General features: G+C 49.9%; 1 long non-coding RNA gene across 1 annotated transcript in view; it reads right to left on the bottom strand.

The window, feature by feature from the left end:
- LOC137621165 (uncharacterized) overlaps positions 1-21,388 on the bottom strand; it is an 80,305-nt gene extending 58,917 nt beyond the window's left edge. Inside the window, exons 1-2 of the long non-coding RNA XR_011040146.1 lie at positions 21,296-21,388; positions 850-986 (exon numbers count right to left, since the gene is read on the bottom strand). This is a non-coding gene — a long non-coding RNA (uncharacterized lncRNA). The remainder of the gene's footprint in view (positions 1-849; positions 987-21,295) is intronic.
- Positions 21,389-22,033: the final 645 nt, after the last annotated feature.

The raw sequence follows: 22,033 nt of genomic DNA, 5'->3' as shown, positions 1-22,033 counted from the left end.
AAGAGGCCTTGGGATTTTCTCTCTTCAAAGAAGCCTTTGGAGGAGAAATATCCCTTTTGGACTTCTTCCAGCGCCGGGCAAACCTCTCCCCATGGGAGGTAGACCACTCCCTACACTCACCGCATACATTACCCTATCACACCGTTGGCCCCTACAATGAGGACACAAGGTGTGAGGGTCTGTGTCGACCGCCGACATAAAGGTCCCACAAGGGCGGTCAGGTAAACCAGGACACGTACGCATTATTAATAGAGGCCAACTTCACACACTCTAGAAAAAGAAAAAGCAAAACAGATTAATGGCAGTCAAGTGAGGGTGAGAGTGGACACGTCTGTTCATCACCCGAGCCAAAAGCAAAGTGAAGTATTCACAGGTGTGTGTGAGGGGGGGTGGGTAGCCCTCCCTACTCCCCCCCCCCCCCAAACTAGCGGTGGGGTAGTAAACCCTCGTTAAAATTCTAATGGTTCGTCATTTCAGCTACGCCTAAGTAATCACCCATATTAAATAGCGTGGTTTGTATTTCAGTTACGGAACAAGCCCTATTATAAATAGCGAAGGTTTGTATCTGTGTCGGAACAAACTATAATTAATACATTGGTCCATGTAACAAATTTAAATGATTCCTAACAAAAGTCTAGGAGGTCGAAGACTCAGGTCTTTCTGTAGCCAAGGGGACTACTGTTTCACATAAAAACCTATAACTAATACACTGGTTTACCTAACAAATATAAATGATTCCTTACAAAAGTCTACAAAGGTCTTTCTTTAGCCAAGGGGACTACTGTTTTACATACAAATCTATAATTAATAAATTGGCCCATGTAAAAAAAAATTTAAATGATTCCTTACAAAAGTCCAAGAGGTCGAAGACTAAGGTCTTTCTGTAGACAAGGGGACTATCATTGGAGTCCACTTTCTACTGTTATGTGAAGGTAAAATCTAGTTGCTTCCAGCATGAAGATGTGGAGATGTCCGTGCCTCCTGTTCTGTTGAATTAACATATTTGTATAAGGATAGCAATCATACATGAAAAATATATTTGGTTTAATAATTGACATTAAAGATAATTTCACCTGGTGAATGAAAATACAGACGGGGTATATATTAGTTAAAACTTATCAAATTTGGAAATAATTTGTATTTTTCCTAGCTATACAAATATGACCAATTTGGAAGTCATTTGTATTTTTCCTAACAATGCAAACCTGTAACAGTTTATGGGGGTATCACTTTCGGCGAAGCTAAAAGACGAACCATTAGACTTTTAGCAAGGGTTAACCACCCACCCGCTAGTTAGCGGGGTTGAAGGGGAGTTAGTAGCTATCCCACTCACTCAAACACCTGGGCTGTGAACCCCACTTTGTTTGGAGGTAGGACTTTAAGGGGGGACTGGTGCTGGCGGGCCAATTTGTATACTGTAAATAGCTACAAGTTTGTATCATTAGGAAAAATGACAAATTCATAGATAATTTGTATTTTTCCTAACTATACAAACCTTAGCTATTTACATGGGGTAATTACTTTGGCGTAGCTGAATGACGAGCCATAAAAGTTTTAACGAGGGTTTACTACCCCGCTGCTAGTTAGCGGAACAACCCACCCCCTCACACACACCGGTGAATACTTCACTTTACATAGGGGTAGGACTTATCTTGGGGGACAGGGCTGGCGGGCACATATGTGTAAATAGCTAAGTTTGTATAGTTAGGAAAAATACAAATTATCTACGAATTTGTCATTTGTTCCGTAACTGAAATACAAACCACGCTATTTACATGGGGTGACTTAACCCTTAGGAAGGGTGGTAAGTACCCTGCCATACTGGCTTTGGCTTGCCCGGGGACCCCGAACCCGAGTGTGTAGGAACTCAAGAGGTAAGGGGTCCCTGCTCCTCGCTGACTGCTGTGAAACTGCTGCGGCCTACATAAGCTGTGTGTGAAGGTGAGAAGTGACTCGTCCTAGGAAGTTGGCCTGGAGTTCTTCAGATGGAAATCTAGGCTAGGACTCTCCCAATACCACCTCGTCAGGGTATGGGGACATGACAGTATTACATCTTAATACTAGGAACACAAGGAGGGGAGAGATACCCCTTCCACGACACCAACCACAGAAAACTCGCCACTTCGCCTGGTAGACTCCTGCGGATGACTTGCGCAGGTGGCTAGACATCCTGTTCGCAACTTGTTGCGAAAATCCTCTCTCTGTGAGGAGATGCTGGATAGTCTCCAGGCGTGAAGTCGAAGCGAAGCAACGGCTTTGTGGTAGATGTTGGAGTGTGGTTGTTTGAGTAGCTCGTGACGTGGAGGGACTCCCTCGGAATCCCCGTGAGGAGTTGCAGAAGGTCCGGGAACCACTCTGCATGATGCCATAGCGAAGCTATCAGGGTCATTGAAAGATTGACCGATGTTCTGGTCTTGTTGAGTACCCTCCTCATCAGACAGAACGGGGGAAATGCGTACACATCGACGTTGTCCCACCATTGTTGGAAGGCATCCTGCCAGAGAGCCTTGGGGTCCGGGACTGGGGAGCAGTACAGCGGGAGCTTGGTGTTCACCGCCGTAGCGAACAGATCCACCGTCGGGAACCCTACAAAGTCAGGACTTTGTTGGCTATCTGAGGATCCAAAGACCACTCGGTACTAACTATCTGCGTCGCTCTGTTCAGACTGTCGGCGAGCGCATTCCTTTTGCCCGGAATGAAGCGAGCCGCTAGTGAAATCGAGTGGACTTCGAAACATCTCAGGATCTCTACTGAAAGATGGGATAGCTGTTACGAAAAGGTACCTCCCTGCTTGTTGATATAAGCCCCCACCGTGGTGTTGTCGCTCATCACCACCACAGAGTGGCCCCCCAGGACTTGGTGGAACTTCTGAAGTGCCAGGAACATGGCCTTCATTTCTAGCAGGTTTATGTGAAGGTACTTTTCTCATTCTGACCACAGGCCTGAGGTCCTGTGGCTCAGAACGTGGGCCCCCCACCCTTTGTTTGATGCGTCCGAGAAAAGCATCAAATCTGGGGAAGGGACAAGAAGATCCACTCCCTTTCGTAGATTCTCGTCTGCCACCTACCAACTGAGGTCCGCCCGTTCCGCAGGTCCCATGGGGATCAAGGTGTCCGGGGAGTCGTGGCCTTGACTCCACCGGGACTTGATTGGCCACTGGAGGGATCTCATCCTGAGGCGACTGTTGGGAACGAGATGGGTCAGGGAGGAGAGGTGGCCGAGGAGACAAAGCCACGATAGGGCTGGGAGTTCTTCTCGATTAAGGAAAGGTCTCGCGACCTTCCTCAGCCTTGCTATCCTTTCGTCTGATGGGAAGGCTTTATGGAGATTGGTGTCTATGACCATGCCTAGATATACCAGTTTTTGAGAGGGCTGCAGGGAGGACTTCTCGAGATTTACCATGATCCCTAGATCCTAGCAAACTTCGAGGAGTTTGTCTCGGTGGTGGAGAAGGGTTGCCTCCGAGTCCGCTAGGATCAGCTAGTCGTCCAGATAACGAAGGAGACGGATGCCGATCCTGTGGGCCCACGAAGAGATGATGGTGAATACTCTGGTGAACACATGAGGGGCTGTGGAGAGACCGAAACATAGCACCTTGAACTGGTAGATCTTGTTGTCTAGGCAGAATCTTAGGTACTTCCTTGAAGACGGATGGATTGGGATCTGGAAGTACGCGTCCTTCAGATCCAGTGTACACGTGAAGTCTAGTGGTCTCACCGCAAGTCTGACCGTGTCTGCTGTCTCCATGCTGAACGGAGTCTGCTTGACAAACCCGTTCAGGGTCGAGAGGTCGATGATTGGTCTCCAGCCTCCAGACGCCTTTCTCACAAGAAAGAGTCGACTGTAGAAGCCTGGGGACCCGTCTACAACCTCCTGGAGCTCGTCCTTCTTCAACATGGTCTGGACTTCCGCCCGAAGGGCCTGCCCTTTTGCCGATCCCATGGCAAAAGAGCTCAACGACACTGGACTCGCTGTCAGGGGAGGTAGAGAGGCTGTGAACGGGACGCGATAACCTAGCGTGATCACGGAGATCGTCCAGGCATCCGCCCCGAGTTGCTGCCACCTTGTTGCGCAACTCTGTAGGCATCCCCCCACTGGTGGACATGCAGGGGGATTGCCAACCCTAGCGTTTCCGGCCTCGGCTGCTACCTCTAGGGTTTTTGCCTCCCCTGGAGGACTTCTTGCTCCTTCTGCTCTTGGCAGGGAAGGGATTAGACACCTTAGGCTTCGCTGTGGTCGTCTTCTTTGTGTCCTTAGCCGGACGAGGCTGCTGAACCGCTGGAGGTTTGTAGGGCCTCGATGTCAGGGCCCTGTGGATGAGGGAGTCCTGGTTGGATTTCCTCCGCCTCTCAGCGGTGAGCTCCACGTCCTTAGGCTCAAATAGGCTCTTACCGAGGACGGAAGAGTGTCTGAGCCTGCTAGCCTCTGCACTGGGGACCTTATGATGGAACCTCTTGGCCACAGCGTCCCGACGCTTGAGGATCGTATTGGCCCACAAGCTCGAGACTTGGTGGGCCAGAAACTCAATGGTCCGTGTGCCCGAGAGTAGGAAAGTCTCCAGCGCTTTCCTGGTGCTTTCTTTGGAGAAGTCCTCGGACCGCACCAGGATGCCCGGAGACCCCAGCCAGATGTCGAGCCACAAAGTTGCCTGCATGGCACACTTGGTGACCTTCTCCTAGCTTAGGATCTCAGTGGCTGAGAAGGACACGTGCCGGTTGGAGAGTCTCTCAAGAGGGACTCCCCCTGTGAGTTCTTCCACAGAGTGGTGTAACGGAAGACTCAGACAAGACTCCTCAAGGATCTCGAAGTACCTCCTCTGATGGACTCGAGGAGGAGGGCGGAGCTTATTACCGGCACTTGATCTGCTGGAGGAGGCAAGTTCAGAGAGCTTGCTCTCGACCTTGTCCCTGGCACTCTTCATCCCTTGAGACCAGGGCAAAGCTGCACTGGCCCTAGAGGGTTTCTGGGTGCCATAGACATGGTCCAGGACCGTGTCCTTACCTTCGCAGGGTAGGACCTCAGGGTCTGGGATCCCATTGAGGTTCCTCATAAGGGTCAGGAATTGCCAGAAAGCGTGTTCTGACTCCTGGTGCTCTCCTCCCGAAGGACTGGCAGCGAAGTCTCCCGTCCCCAGTGGCTCTTCCTGGGGGGACATGTGGACATCCTCGACGGCTCAAGACGATTCCTGCCTGATCCTCGCTGACGATTTGGGAATCGTCTTAAGAGTCCTTAGGCTCCCTCCTGGGCGGGATACAGGACTCGAGCAGCAAAGGGGGCAGGCTCTTCTCCACCTCTGGACGAGACGACTTCTCGGGGAGAGGCGGAGCTTCCCCCATTGGTGCGAAGGGGGAATGGTCCGGCTCATCCAACTCTCCTGAGAAAGGGTATTCCTCCTCCGCAGGGGAGGGAGAGAAGGTCTGGGGAGGAGAAGAAGCCTTGCGCAAGGATCTGCGAGGAGACAGAATAGGCCTCGGAGGAGTTTCCACGGAAGAGACTCCTCTCTTCCTCTTCAGGGGGGAGGAAGCTGCCGCTGGTTTGTGACCCAATTCAGAGAGGGCAGGCTTGATCGCCTGCACAAGGGCCATGACTAGGGTGCCAAACCAGGGCTGCTAGCTGACAGTCGTGCTGTCAGACACCCCCTCTGGAGGGAAGGGGATCGAGGGATCCCTAGGAGGAGTTGAAAAATGAGGGTTCGCCTGTGGTGCTAAAAGGAAAGAATCCCTAGACCTGTCCGGGAAGCGCCCCTCCTCCGGCGAGCGCGCTGGTCTGCGCTTGCGGGGAGGGGAACGAGACGAAGAACTGTCCGCCTGGCAGCACTCGCGCTGGGGCTCGTGTGCCGGGCCCTGGTCAGGGTCGCGCGTGATGGCTCGCGCGACACCGGGATCTCCCGCGCGCGCATCCGCGTGGGCGGGGACGGGCACGAGGGCGCGCAGGCGAGGATACAAGAGCGAGGGAGCGATGGCGCACTGGCGATAGAGCGGGTGCGTGGGCGCGAGGTCGCGAAGGTGATGGCGAGGGTGTGTGGCGCGCACGAGCCGGCACGGGAGGCGGCCAAACGCGCGTGCTCGCAGCGACCTGATGCGGCCCTGAAGGGCGCGAGATAATGGGGGCGCCCAAGCGCGTTTCTGGAAGAACCGGACGAGGGCGCGTGAGCGTCGGAGCAGGGTCGCGAGCGGCCGGGATGGCGCGTTGGCGCGTTGGCGCAGAGGTTGGCACTGGTCAGACAGGACCAGCAAACTCGCCTGTGGGTGCGCTGGCCGCGCCGGCGATCGTGGGCGCGCATCAGGATGCGATCGCACCAGGGTGCGTTGCTGCGGCGGCCGCGCAGGGCGCGCGGTTGGATGAGGGCGCTCAGGAGTACGCTGGAGGGTTACCTTGGTTGCCTTGAATACAGGAAGGGGGCGTGTGGCAGGAACAGGGCGTGTAACCGGAGCGCCGTGAGCGGTGGCATCATATGCAAGCTCGCGCGGTCTGGAGGGAGAGCCCAAAGGCGGCCGTGAGCGCCCGTGCACTAGCTTGGGAGCCTCCTGGGCGACGCACTGGGATGTTGTAGCGCGTTGGTGAGCGCTGGAGCGGAACCGAGCGTGGGCGCGTATCGCGCGTCTCCCCAGACGGGCGCGACGAGTCCGGAGGAGCCTGTGCGCCAGCGAAGGTGCCTCCTGGACAGCGCGCGACGATGCAGGAACTGGTGGACGCTGAGGCGCCGGTGGGCGCGTGAGCGCAGGTGGCCGCTGGGGCACCGGTTTACGCATATGCGCAGGTGAACGCAGGAGCGCCGTATCAGGAACTGCTGGTGGGCGCGTTAACGCAGGTGGCCGATGGAGCACCGGTGGGCGCGTATGCGCAGGTGGGCGCGTATGCGCAGGTGAGCGCTGGAGCGCCGAATCAGGAACTGCTGGTGGGCGCGTATGCGCAGGTGAGCGCTGGCGCGCTATATCAGGAACTGCTGGAGGGCGCTGGGGCGCCGAAGGGCATGGGTGCGCAGGGGGACCCTGGCGCTTAGCAGGAACGGTGGCGTGAACGCGTGAGGGTGAGCACTGTGGGGCTAAGTCAGGAACAGCGGCAGGCACAGCAGCGTCAGCAACAGGAGAGCGCACAGGAGGAACCTGGCGCTTGAGGGCAAGAAGCGCGGTTTTGCGCTCAAGACCCTTCAGCCCCGAAGGGACCGGAGACTGCGCAGTGACAGAATCAGGTGGCGCGTCACGCGCATCAGGAGCTCTGGATGTGGATGGTCTGGGAGACTGGTCACTATGTCCCGAAGGACGACTATCATCCGAAGGTGATTGCGAACGATCCCCGGAGAGGTCTAGGTTGGTAGCTGGCAGGACTGGAGAACGGCGAGTCGTCTCCTCCGCAGAGGACTGTGGTGACGACGAGCCGAAGAGGCGCCTCTTAAACCCCTTGTAAGGAGAAGGAAGGCCTCTACGGCAAAGGGGAGGACGAGCCTTCCGCCTTATATGCCCACGAGGGGCCGTGGGATCAGCAAGCTGACCATCGATGGGCCTCCGAAGAGGAGTCTCTGTAAGTGAACTCCCTTGAGAGGGAGAATCACAGGCAGGAGAGACCGTGGGACTTAGATCCTCCCTCGAAGGATGTTCGGAGGGAGAATCTAAGCCTTCAGCTACCTCAGCCACAGGAACGGGGGTTTGGCTAGACCCACGGGATGTCTCTGTCACAACAACGTCAACCACAGACAGAGGATCTATCTCCGCTGTAGTTGGCGATTGTTTGACGGCTGCACCCAGTTTGATCATGTCAAACAGGCCTCCCTTGGAGGGCGAACCCTGCAGCCCCAAGGAAGCCCAAAGCTGCAACAAATAATTATTAGACATAAAATCCTCCTCCGGGGGAGGAGGGGCAGCTGCCTCGCTATGGGAGGCAACTACCTCTCCTGCACCCCGGAATCGATCAACAGCACAGTGGTCTACGCTACCACTCGCCGGCCTCTCGGAAGAGACTGCTCGAGGGGGAGCTTCGGAGGAGGAAAGGGCAACGGTAGAAGAAGTAGTCCTGGAATTTTCTCTCTTCAGAGAAGCCTCTGAAGGAGAAAGATCCCATTTGGCCTTCTTCTTACGGCGCCGGGGAAACCTCTCCCACTGGGACGTAGACCACTCCCTACATTCAATACATACATTACCACTATCACACCGTTGGCCCCTACAGTGAGGACACAAGGTGTGGGAATCAGTGTCGACCGCCGACATAAAGGTCCCACAAGGGCGGCCGGGAAGTCCTGGGCAGGTACGCATAACGGTAGAGGCCAACTTCAATCACACTGCGAAAGAGAAAAAGCAAAAAAAAAAAAAAAGATTAATTATGGCAGTCAAAGCGAGGGAGAGCACAGACAGGTCTGTTCTCTTCCCGAGCCAAAAGTAAACTGAAGTATTCACCGATGTGTGTGAGTGGGGGGGGGGGGTAGCTAGCTACCCCTTCCTAACCCCCGCTAACTAGCGGCGGGGTAGTAAACCCTCGTTAAAACTTTTATGGCTCGCCATTCAGCTACGCCGAAGTAATTACATACATATACCAAGGCACTTCCCCCAATTTTTGGGGGTAGCCGACATCAACAAATGAAACAAAACAAAAAATGGGACCTCTACTCTCTACGTTCCTCCAGCCTAACAAGGGACTCAACCGAGTTCAGCTGGTACTGCTAGGGTGCCACAGCCCACCCTCCCACATTATCACAGATGAAGCTTCATAATGCTGAGTCCCCTACTGCTGCTACCTCTACGGTCATCTAAGGCATCGGAGGCAGCAGCAAGGCCTACCTGAACTGCGTCACAATCGCTCGCCATTCATTCCTATTTCTAGCACGCTCTCTTGCCTCTCTCACATCTATCCTCTTATCACCCAGAGCTTCTTTCAGTCCATCTATCCAGCCAAACCTTGGCCTTCCTCTTGTACTTCCCCCATCAACTCTGGCATCCATCACCTTCTTTAGCAGACAGCCATTTTCCATTCTCTCAACATGGCCAAACGACCTCAACACATTCATATCCACTCTAGCTGCTAACTCATTTCTTACACCCGTTCTCACTCTCACCACTTCATTCCTAACCCTATCTACTCGAGATACACCAGCCATACTCCTTAGACACTTCATCTCAAACACATTCAATTTCTGTCTCTCTGTCACTTTCATTCCCCGCAACTCCGATCCATACATCACAGTTGGTACAATCACTTTCTCATATAGAACTCTTTTTACATTCATGCCCAACCCTCTATTTTTTACTATTCCCTTAACTGCCCCCAACACTTTGCAACCTTCATTCACGCTCTGATGTACATCTGCTTCCACTCCACCATTTGCTGCAACAACAGACCCCAAGTACTTAAACTGATCCACTTCCTCAAGTAACTTTACATTCAACTTGACATTCAACCTTGCACCAACTTCCCTTCTCGTAAATCTCATAACCTTACTCTAACCCACATTAACTCTCAACATCCTTCTCTCACACACCCTTCCAAATTCTGTCACTAATCGGCCAAGCTTCTCTTCTGTGTCTGCAGAAGAGAAGCTTGGCCGATTAGTGACAGAATTTGGAAGCGTGCTACCGGCCCCCTTCACACACACCTGTGCTGAGCTCACTTTGCTTAGAGGTAGGACTTCACGGGGGATAGGGCTGGCGGGTAAGTTTGATTGAATAGCTAAAGTTTGTATAGTTAGGAAAAATACAAATCACCTACGAATTTGTCATTTGTTCCGTACCTGAAATACAAACCACGCTATTTAATATGGGTGACTCACCCTTAGGAAAGGTGGTAAGTCCCAGCCAGTACTGGCTTTTGGCTTTGCTCAGGGACTCAGTATCCGAGTGGGTTAGCACTCAACAATAAGGAGTCCCTGCACCTCGCTAGCACTTTGCTGCGCAAGGGCTGCAGCCTATGTAAGTTGTGTGTGAAGGTCTGAAGAGTGACTCGTCCTAGGAAGTTGACCTGTAGTCCTTTAGATGGAAACTTTAGGCTAGGACTCTCCCAATACCACGTCAGGGTATGGGGACGTGACAGTATTAGCTTAATACTAGGAACACAAGGAAACATGGTTTACTTGCAGTGGTTCGAGGTGAGCTGTGCAGAGAACCCAGGATGCTGCTTTACCCAAGAGAGGGGAGGATGAAGAAAAGAATAAGGGCTAGACAAACCTTTTCATTCATGCAGACTAAAACCGGGCAACAATGCCCTCAACCTTCTGCTACTTGTCCATTAAGGAGCCTGAGGTTTAAACCAGCTGTTGTGCAGCCACCACAGGGCCAATAGAGAACGCATCGAGCCTCCTGTGGGTCACGTCTTGCAGGTAGTGGGCTGTGGAGGTCATCTGACGCTTCCACACCCCTGCTTGTAGAACCTGCGTCACTGAGAAGTTCTTTTTGAAGGCCAGGGATGTAGCTACGCCCCTGACATCATGTGCTCTAAGGGGACGTAACGGAGGAGGGTCAGGATTCAGGGACAGATGGATTACCCTATGAATCCATGCTGAGATAGTATTCTTGGTAACCCTCCTCTTTGTTCTCCCAGTGCTCACAAACAATGCCTGCACTTGGGGACGAACTGCAGCCGTTCTTTTGGGCACAGTAGGAGATGGTTTGGGTCATCTGTTACAGAACGAAGACTCGAGAACTGGAAAGAATCGAACCGAGGGTCCGGCACTCCCGGATTCTGAGTCTTAGCAACAAACTCAGGGACGAATCTGAACGTTACCTCCCCCATCCCCTTGAATGGGCGATGTCATACGAGAGACCATGAAGTTCACTGACTCGCTTGGCTGAGGCCAAAGCTAGTAGGAAAACCGTCTTCCAAGTCAGGTGGCGATCTGAAGCCCAGCGTAATGGTTCGTAGGGAGGTCTCTTAAAAGACCTGAGAACTCGAACGATGTTCCATGGAGGAGGTCTCACTTCCGACTGAGGGCAGGTAAGTTCATAACTTCGTATGAGTAGGGAAAATTCCAGCGAAGAAGAAATGTCCCCTCCTTTGAGCCTGAAGGCTAGACTTAAGGCCGAGCGATAGCCTTTCACTGCCGAGACTGAAAGGCTCATTTCTTCTCGCAAATACACGAAGAACTCCGCTATTGCTGAAATAGTGGCATCGAGTGGAGAGATACCCCTTCCACGACACCAACCACAGAAAACTCGCCATTTTGCCTGGTAGACCCCTGTGGATGATCTTCGCAGGTGTCCAGACATCCTGTTCGCAACCTGTTGCGAAAATCCTCTCTCCGCGAGGAGATGCTGGATAGTCTTCAGGCGTGAAGTCGAAGCGAAGCTGCGGCTTTGTGAAAGATGTTGGCGTGTGGTTGTTTGAGTAGCTCATGTCGCGGAAGGAGTACGCTCGTGTCGCGGAGGGAGTACTCTCGGAAGTTCCGTTAGGAGTGGCAGAAGGTCTGGAAACCATTCCGCGTGATGCCATAGCGGAGCTATAAGGGTCATCGAGAGACTGACCGATATTCTGGTCTTGTTGAGTACCCTCCTCATCAGACAGAACGGGGGAAAGGCGTATACGTCGATGTTGTCCCACCGTTGTTGAAAGGCATCTTGCCAGAGTGCCTTGGGATCCGGGACTGGGGAGCAGTACAGCGGGAGCTTGAAGTTAAGCGCTGTAGCAAACAGATCTACAGTCGGAAAACCCCACAAAGTCAGGACTTTGTTAGCTACTAGATTATCCAAACACCACTCGGTACTCACTATCTGAGACGCTCTGCTCAGATTGTCGGCGAGCTCATTCCTCTTGCCTGGAATGAAGCGAGCCGATAGTGGAATCGAGTGGACCTCTACTGCTAGATGGGATAGCTGCTCTGAAAAGGTACCTCCCTACTTGTTGATGTAAGCCACTACTGTGGTGTTGTCGCTCATCACCACCACAGAGTGACCCGCCAGGTAACATTGGAACTGTTGAAGGGCCAGGAATAAGGCCTTCATTTCTAGAAGATTTATATGGAGGTATTTCGATAAATCAGTATAAACATCTTCATCGAAACTCATTTGAAGGTTTAAAGGCCAATCATGAATGGCAGAGGCAAGGGACAGTGACATGCCCTAGATAATGACCATATTATTATTATTATTATTATTATTATTATTATTATTATTATTATTATCATTATTATCTAAGCGAGTTATATATAAGTATGCATCAAATCCAGGGGGAGGACGAGAAGATCCACTCCCCTTCGTAGGTTCTCGTCTGTCACCCACCACTGAAGATCCGTCCGTTCCGCAGGACCCATGGGATCATGACGTCCGGGGAATCGTGACCTAGATTCCACCGGGACTTTAGTCGCCATTGAAGAAATCTCATTCTGAGGCGACTGTTGGGAACTAGACGGGCCAAGGATGAGAGGTGACCGAGGAGACATAACCACGATTGGGCTGGGGGCTATCCTGTCGTCTGATGTGAAGGCATTGTGGAGATTGGTGTTTATGATCATGCCTAGATATACCAGTCTTTGAGTAGGAAGCAGAGAAGACTTCTCGAGATTTACCATGATCCCCAGGTGGCAAAGTCCCAGAAGTTTGTCTCGATGTCAAAGAAGGGCTGACTCCGAGTCCGCTAGGATCAGCCAGTCGTCCAGATAATGGAGGAGACGGATGCCAATCCTGTGTGCCCCCGATGATATTAGGGTGAGCACTCTGGTGAAAACCTGAGGTGCTGTGGAGAGACCGAAACACAGCACCTTGAACTGGTAGATCTTGTTGTCTAGGCTGAATCTTCAGTACTTCCTTGAAGACAGATGGACTGGGATCTGGAAGTACGCATCCTTCAGGTCCAGTGTACACATGAAGTCTTGCGGTCTCACTGCAAGTCTGATTGTGTCTGCCATCTCCATGCTGAACAAACTTGTTCAGAGCTGAGAGGTCAATGACTGATCTCCAGCCTCCAGACGCCTTCTTTACAAGAAAGAGTCGACTGAAGAAGCCTGGGGACCCATCGACCTCTTAGAGAGCGCCCTTCTTCAACATGGTCCCGACTTCTGCCCGAAGGGCTTGCCCCCTTGCCGATCCCATGGCAAGGGAGCTCAACAACACTGGATTCGCTGTCAGAGGAGGTCGAGATGTTGTGAACGGGATGCGATATCCTTGACTGATTACGGAAATCGTCCAGGATTCGGCCCAGAGTTGCTGCCACCTGTTTGCGCAACTTTGTAGGAACCTCCTACTGGTCTACTGGTGGACATGCAGGGGGACTGCCAATCCTAGCGTTTGCAGCCTCAGCCACTCCCTTTAGGATTCTTTCCTCCCCTGGAGGACTTTTTGCTTTTCTTGTCCTTGACAGGAAAGGGCTTCGACACCGTTGTCTTCGCTGCAGCTGCCGGTTTCGTGGTCTTAGTAGGACGTGGTTGCTGGGTTGCTGGAGGTTTATAGGGCTTCGATGTTAAAGCCCTATGTAGGAGAGTCCTGGTTGGACTTTCTCCACCTCTCAGCCACCTGCTCCACATCCTTAGGCTCAAACAAATTCTTCCCCAAGATGGAAGAATGTCTGAGCCTGCTGATCTCGGTACTGGGGACCTTCTGGTGGAATCTCTCAGACACCGCATCTCGTCGTTTCAAGATGGTATTAGCCCACAAGTTCGAGACTTGGTGGGCTAGAAACTCAATGGTACGAGTGCCTGAAAGTAGGAAGGTCTCCATGGCCTTCCTGGTACTCTCTTGGGACAAGTCCTCAGATCGTAACAGGATGCCCAGAGACCCTAGCCAGATGTCCAGCCACGAAGTTACCTGCATGGCACACTTCGCCACCTTCTCCTAGCTAAGGATCTCCGTAGCCGAAAACGACACTTGCCGGTTGGAGACACTCTCTAGAGGGACTCCCCTGGTAAGCTCTTCCAAAGAGTGGTGTCAGGGAAGAGATAAACAAGTCTCCTCCATGATGTCAAAGTACCTCCTCTAATAGACACGAGGAGGAGGGAGGATTTTGTTACCAGCGCTGGATCAGCTGGAGGAGGCAAGCTCGGAGAGCTGGCCTTCGACCTTATCTCTGGCACCAAGTTCGAGACTTGGTGGGCTAGAAACTCAATGGTACGAGTGCCTGAAAGTAGGAAGGTCTCCATGGCCTTCCTGGTACTCTCTTGGGACAAGTCCTCAGATCGTAACAGGATGCCCAGAGACCCTAGCCAGATGTCCAGCCACGAAGTTACATGCATGGCACACTTCGCCACCTTCTCCTAGCTAAGGATCTCCGTAGCCGAAAACGACACTTGCCGGTTGGAGACACTCTCTAGAGGGACTCCCCTGGTAAGCTCTTCCAAAGAGTGGTGTCAGGGAAGAGATAAACAAGTCTCCTCCATGATGTCAAAGTACCTCCTCTAATAGACACGAGGAGGAGGGAGGATTTTGTTACCAGGGCTGGATCAGCTGGAGGAGGCAAGCTCGGAGAGCTGGCCTTCGACCTTATCTCTGGTACTCTTAACCCCTTGAGACCAGGACAAAGCTGTGCTGGCCTTCGAGGGTTTTTGAGTAACAAAGACTCGGTCCAAGACCCTGTCCTTGCCTTCACGAGGGGGAATCTCTGGATCCGCGAACCCATTGAGATTCCTCATAAGGGTCAGAACCTGCAAGAACGCATGCTCTGACTCCTGTAGCTCTCCTCCTGAAGGGCTGGCAGCCAAGTCTCCTGTCCCCAAAGGCTCTTCTTGGGGGGACTCGTGGACATTCTCCGAGGGCTTGGCTGGCTCTGGTCTAATCCTTGAGGATGACTTTGGTAAAGTTTTGGAGTCCTTCGACTCCCTCCTGGGAGGGATGCAGGACTCTAACAGTGATGGTGGGAGGCTCTTCTCCACCCCTACCCGAGAAGACTTATCTGCGCCAGGTGGGGTTTCCCTCATTGGTGCGATGGGGGAGCGCCTTACCTCACGTGACTCCCGAGGACGGGAAATCTTCGTTGGAAGGGGAGGGAGAGAAAGTCTGGGGGGGAGGAGGTCTTCCTCAAAGACTTCCAAGGAGTCAGCTTCGCCCTTGGAGAAGTTACCACGTCAGCTACTCCTCTCTTCCTCTTCAGGGGAGTCGAAGCTGCCACTGATTTGTGGCCCAGCTCAGAGAGAACAGGCTTAAAAGCCTGTATGACCGCTCTGACTAGGAACCCAAACCAGGCCTGCCGACTGACAGCTGTGCTGTCAGACACTCCCTCTGGAGGGAAGGGGATCGTTCGATCCCTAGGAGGAGTTACCAAAGTAGGGTCTGCCTGAAAGGAAGAAGGAGAAAAGTCCCTAGACCTATCCAGAATTCTCCCTCCCTCTAGTGAGCGCGCTGTTCTGCGCTTGCATGGGGGGAAACACGATGACGATGACCTGGCCGCGCGGCGCCCTGCAGCCTTGCACGTGGGATCATGCTGGGGGTCACGCTGTCGCGATAGAATTTGTCTGGGTCGTGCGTGGGCACGCGGGCGAGCGATGGCGCGCAGGCAAGGGCGCACGTGGGCGCACGTGCGAGCGATGGCGAGCAGGGGCGCATTCTGGAGATTGCAGAGGGCGCGCAGCAGGCTGAATGACCACTCGCGTGCGAAGGCGATTGTTAACGTGCGCGCGGGCGCGCAGGGTCCCGAAGAGCCCGTGAGGGCGATAACGTTGGGCGCGCACACACGCAGGAGATATATACCTTGTACACGGGAGGGCATGAGGTCGCACATCTTGTAGAATAGGTGGGCACGCAGGGCGCGCGTGGGCACACGTCAAGAGACTGCGCGCGCAGGTGAAGGATGACGAGCAGGTGGGGTCCGATGGCGCGTTGGAGAGCGCTGGCGAGCAGGGGAAGAGGTTATCTTCCCCTTTGCACCCAGATCAGAAGATTGTGGGCTCGCAGGAGATCGTTGGCGCACAGGCGAGCGCTGGCGCGTAGGAGAGTGCTAGTGCGTAGGCGAACGCTGGCGCGCAGGAGAACGTGGGCGCGCATGGCGCGCAGGAGAACGTGGGCGCGCATGGCACGCAGGAGAACATGGGCGCACATGGCGCGCATCAGGATGAGGGCGCACAGTAGCGCGCTGGCGAACATGTGAGCGTTGGCACGCAGGTGAACGCTGGCGCTATAACAGGTTCAGCAACTGCAGGCAAGCGCTCTGGTGCCCAGGTGAACAATGGCGCGCAGGGGATACCTGGCTCATAAGGAACTTGGACACATTTTCGTGTGAAAGTCCCTTGTGCCCCGAAGGGACCGTTACCCGTTTAAAAACAGGGTGAGTAGGTGGCCAGGAACGACGACGGCAGGTCAGCAGGTCTGGCAGGTGGAAGGACGGCGTGTCCTTTGCAAGGACGACCTTCCACCGAAGGAGATCGCGGATGATCTGCGGAGAGGTCCAGGGATGTAGCTGGTTGAGTCGGCGAACGACGGCGAGGTTCCTATGCGGCGGACGGCGGAGATGATGAACCAAAGAGGCGCCTCCTAACACCCTTGTGAGGTGAAGGAAGGCCTCTACGGAGAAGAGGAAGGCAGGCTTTACACCTTATACGCCCTCTGGGGGCCGTGGGGTCAGCAGGCTGACCATCAGCAGTCCTCCGAAGAGGAGTCTCTGTGAGTGAACTCCCCCGAGGGGGGAGAATCACCGGCAGGAGAGACCGTTGGACTTAGTTCCTCCCTCAAAAGATGTTCAGAGGGGGGAACTAAGCCTTCAGCTACATCAGCAACATCAGGAGCAGAGGTTTGAAACAACTCATCGGAAGCCTCTGCCACAACAACGTCGACGATAGACAGAGGATCAACCTCTACTAAAGTCGGCGATTGTTTGACAGCTGCCCCCAACCTGATCATGTCAAACAAGGCTTCCTTGGAGGGCAAACCCTCAAGCCCCAAGGAAGCCCAAAGCTGCAACAAATCCTTATTAGTAACATTTACATTTAAATCCTCCCCCAGGGGAGGAGGAGGAGCTGCCTCGCTATGGGAGGCAACTCCCTCTCCCAAACCCCGAGATCGGTCAACAGAACTGCGGCTTATGCTACCACTCGACAGTTTCTCAGAAGAAACCAATCGAGTGGGAGCTTCGGAGGAGGTTTGGGACACGGAAGAAGAGCCCTTGGAATTTTCTCCTTTCAAAGAAACCTTCAAAGGAGAAATATCCCGCCTGGACTTCTTCTTCCGGCGCCAGGAAAACCTCTCCCACTGGGAGGTAGACCACTCCCTGCCCTCACCACACACATTATTCTTATCACACCGTTGGCCCTTACAGTAAGGACACAAGGTGTAGGGGTCCATTTCGACCACCAACATATAGGTACCACAAGGACGGTCAGGTAAACCAGGACACTCACGCATCGCAAACGCCAACTTCACACACACTCGGTCAAAGGAAAAGCAAACAAAAGAAGGCGAGGGTGACAGCGGACACGTCCGACTACCACCCGAGCCGAGAGCAAAGTGAGCTCAAGCACGTGTGTGTGTGTGTGAGGGGGGGGGTGGGGGGTAGCAAGCTACCCTCCCCTACCCCCACTAACTAGCGATGGGGTAGTAAACCCTCGTTAAAATTCTAATGGCTCGTCATTTCAGCTACGCCGAAAGTAATATCCCTATTAAATAGCGTGGTTTTTATGTCAGTTAGGGAACAACTTCCTATTAAAGTTACACTAAGGCTTTTTTTTTTTTAAGGTGTAGATCACCTTAGGTTGGGATCACACAAGGCCAGGTTGGAATTACAGAAGATTGTAAGTTAGTTTAAAGAATAAATGGATATGGTGCATCCCTTACTTTCATTCTATATTTACTACACAAAGTTAAAGCAAGGTAAGAGTAAGAAAGGTAAGAGTAGGAAGGTAAGAATTGATAAGGTAAGACTAGGAAGGTGAGAGTAGGTAAAGTAAGAGCAGGAAGGTAAGAGTAGGTAAAGTAAGAGTAGGTAAAGTAGGAGTAGAAAGGTAAGAGTAGGAAGGTAAGAGTAGGTATAGTAAGGGCAGGTAAACTGAGGGTAGGGAAGTTATTAGTAGGTATGGTATGAGTAAGTAAGGTAAAAGTAGCAAAGGTAAAAGTAGCAAAGGTAAGGACAGGTAAGGTAAGGGCAGGAAGGTAAAAGTAGCAAAGGTAAGGCTAAGTAAAATAAGATTAGGTAAGGTAAGGTTAGGTAAAGTGTGGGTAGGCAAGGTAAGACTAGGTAAAATAAAAGTAGAAAGGTAAGGTAAGGCTAGGTTAAATAAGAGTGGTAAGGTAAGGCTAGGTTAAATAAGAGTGGTATGGTAAGGCTGGTTAAAATAAGAGTACAAAGGGAGGGTCAGGTAACGTATGGGTAGGAAAGGTAAGGATAGATTAAGCATGGGTAAGGGTAGGTAATATAGGTAAATTAAGAGTTACTAGGGTAAGGGTAGGTTAGTTAAGAAAATGTGAGATTATGTTAAGTGAAGGTATGTAATGTGAGGTTATGTGAGATACGAGTAGTTAAAGTGAGGTTAGGTTAGGTAAAATGATGGTAGACAGGGTATGGGTAGAAAAGGAGTGGGTAAAATTATAGAATGGTGCAATAAATGGTTCGTAGTAAATAAGACTAGGGGAGAGGATATGTAACGGCTCCTAACCTATCCTCCTCCTTAGATTCCTAGACTGGGTTAAGTCTGTTTGGGGTGCAGATATCTATGGTTACCTACAGATACGTCCCTGATTATATGCGATATCTTAGGATAGTTGTTCTGGGGGTTAGAACCCTGTGATACCTGACGGTAATTCTCTTGTAATATCACTCGCAGGGATATTATACAGTAGAAAGCTGCCGGAAGGAACGTCCATCAGGACTACATGACTATCTCACCCAAAAATAGATTTTTCCTACGTCAAAATCCGTTTTAATGCATTTTGTGGTGTTCTGAATGTTTTTGATAATGATTCCTGTGGGAAATCCATAGTTTTTGAGGTATAGTGGGTTGCATACCATAACTGAAAAGCTATGGCTTTGTACTAGGTATCGTCATCAATCACATTCAAAACACCTTAAAATATAGTGTACTAGTGTAATTGTGCTGATATTCAAATAACCTTTTTTAAACTTTGTTGTTTATGCCAGTCAATGTTATAAATAATCAGCCATTGTAGTAAAAACACAGTTACTGTAATCACAATCGAGTACTGTGATAATAATGAAACACTGTCACAAAACCGTAGCTTTTGTTTATCAGGACTTCAGGGCGCATAGAAAACAGGATTTTTTTCAACTCGTATACTATAGAGTCGTTCGTAGCAGTGTTCATCATACAAAAAAAACTTCCTTCATTAATCATTATTATTTGAGCTAATGATTTAGTAGATTTGAGAACAAAGCCATCAGAAGGATATTGGGAGTTAAATGGCAGGATAGGATTAGAAATGAAACTATGAGAGATTACTCGAGTGCCATATGTTGATGAGATCATGATGACGGGTAGATGGAAATGGTTTCGCTATGCTCTTCGCACTCCCTAAGAGAGATTAGTTCACTAAAAGTTCAATTGGGCTCCACAAAGCACTAGAAGAGTTGGAATTGTGCTGATGATTAAATAACCTTTTCTAAACTTTGTCGTTTATGCTAGTCAATGTCATAAATAATCAGCCATCGTAGTAAAAACACAGTTACTGTAATCACAACCGAGTACAGTACTGTAATAGTAATGAAACATTGTCACAACACTGTAGCTTTTGTTTATCAGGACTTCAGGACGCATAGAAAACAGGAAATGGGTAGGCCATGCTCTTCGCACTCCCTAAGAAAGATTAGTTCACCAAACATTCAATTGGGCTCCTCAAGGCACTAGAAGAATTGGAAGACCCAGTCTACATGGCCGAGGACTATGAAGCGCGAAGTAGGAGATGATGAATGAATATATATTTAATTAAAAGCTAAAGATAGAGATGACTGGTGAAATCTAACCGAGGTCCTTTGTGTCAATAGGCGTAGAAGGAGATGAAGATGAATGCTATATTGGTTTTTGCTCTGCAGTATGCTCGCAATTTAACATTATCTCATTGCTCATATGTTCTGGCAAGCAGAACAAATTTCGCTATGTGTGTTAGCCCAACATGGACTAGTATTTTAACGTTAATTATCAATTATACATACTGTACTTAAAGGGGCGAGTACACACAACAAAAGGGTAAGTTGTCGCTTAGAGCTCCAAAATGTGTTCAAACATGGACTTGGCTTCCATTTCCAATAATCAGACTAAATATATCAAACACACATTTCTACCCTAACCTTTTATTAATAACATTATAAATAAAATAAGAGCTATGATTATATCTTATATTCCAAAGTTGAAAATAAATAACAAAGAGGTTTAGCATATAAAACGTTGGGCCCTTTTCTTCTGTTCAAACAAGTATAGCTATTGTTGCTCAAGTGAAAGTACAAAATATCCAAGAAACAATAATTACCCAAGGCTCACGAGCGAGGCTCGACACCTACCGCTTGCCAGAACATAGGAGCAGTGATGTAAGGTTAATTTTGCGAGCGTAACATGCCACGGTGGAGCAAAAACCATTAGAGGGACGTGAAGTGAATCATAGATAATCATGGTACTTTAATTTTCAGCTACTTACTTGAACCATATATTTTTCCAACTGGTTATTTTGTTTATTTTGCATTTCTGACCATTATTATTGCTACAAATCTCTTGATTTTGACATTTCCTCACCCAAAGAAAACCTGTTTTCCACTGGGGTCCCCCATAATAGGGTAAAATTATAGTTACAGATAAAACGTTTTGAACAGAAAAATAGTTTTCCCTGAAGTAAATAATGTGCTTTCACTGAATTAGACCTTCATTTCAACAGCAAATAAACCGAAAACCTGTTAGACCATCTAAGAAGGGGGATATTTTTTAAGAAATCTAATGGTTTCAACTCTGTGAGCTTACTTCGCTCGGGGATAAAGAAAAACATCAAGCTCCTATACAGGTTACTGGCTAGCGGTACATGCTAACCCCATTGATTATTATCACTTAGAACATTCAGTCTTTGTTTACAGTGAAATTGTCACTTTCGAAGAAAGCGTGCGTTTTCCTGTAAGATAAAGCAACTTTTTTTAGTAGGAAAGCTTTCCCTGTCTGTAACTATAATAAAACCCCTAAAACTCATAAACGAATGGTTTGCCTCAATAATCATGGTCACAAATGCACAAGACACAAAACAACAAGTAGGAAAATTATATGACCCACGTATCTGGCAAGAAATTAAAGTATCATATATTTATCAAAAATATGAAGATAAGTCCTACACTTGTCTGTACTGCTAAGCCTACTCCACGGGTAGGCCTAATCTACCATTAAGCTGCTAGATCTCAAAAAACGAATATAAGCCTGAGCTATAAAATATACTTCTATCAGCCTAGTTTCGCACGAAAAAAGAAGACCACTTACCTGTAAAATTATTTGAAAATCAATGAATTTCTAAGGCATCACCTAAAGTTTAACAGTAATGACGAAAAGACACCGTCACACGGCACAGTTCAGTATATATTGTTGGTCTTTGTTGCCTTTTCATCGGCACTTTCTTAGTTTTCTTCTTTACTCTCGTTCTTTCATTTTCTTTCGCTTTTCTTTTCTATTTTTATTCCTTCTTTATATGGAACATTTCTTATTATCTTTTTCCGTTGCTTTTCCTATCTTTATTGCAACACTCTTATTTTTCTTGTCTTCAAGGAGATTTTAACAATAATGTGAGAAATGGGCGAGGTCTTCTATCTACTCCACATAGCTTATACTCTAGGCCTACAGTTCATCCTTCGTGTCTTTTTCTATCATCTAGCTAATCATAAGCCTTTGGCCCTAGTTCTATGGCCTACATAATAACCAAGCCTGCTTTTGTATAATAAGACATTTCTTCTACTTGACCCTTTTCTTGTATACACATTTCTAAATTACTTTTTTTTATATCTTCTTTCGGGTTTTTACTACCTATGTCCACTCTAATCTTGGCATTGAGCTCATTCTTCCCATTCTTCTGAAGGTTTAATAATTCATATCCATATCTTTCATCCATTTCTTAGCCTCTTTCATCCATATATTACTTTCATTTCTTCCAGAATTATAATTTCTTACCTCATCTATTCCTTTCACAGACTTTCGCTTTCTTCATCTATTTTAGTAGGAGATTTG

Source organism: Palaemon carinicauda, chromosome 27 (assembly GCF_036898095.1).
Source record: "Palaemon carinicauda isolate YSFRI2023 chromosome 27, ASM3689809v2, whole genome shotgun sequence".
Classification (NCBI taxonomy): Eukaryota; Metazoa; Arthropoda; class Malacostraca; order Decapoda; family Palaemonidae; genus Palaemon; species Palaemon carinicauda.
Note: the sequence above shows the minus strand (reverse complement) of the source record. Positions and strands in the feature narration are given on the sequence as shown.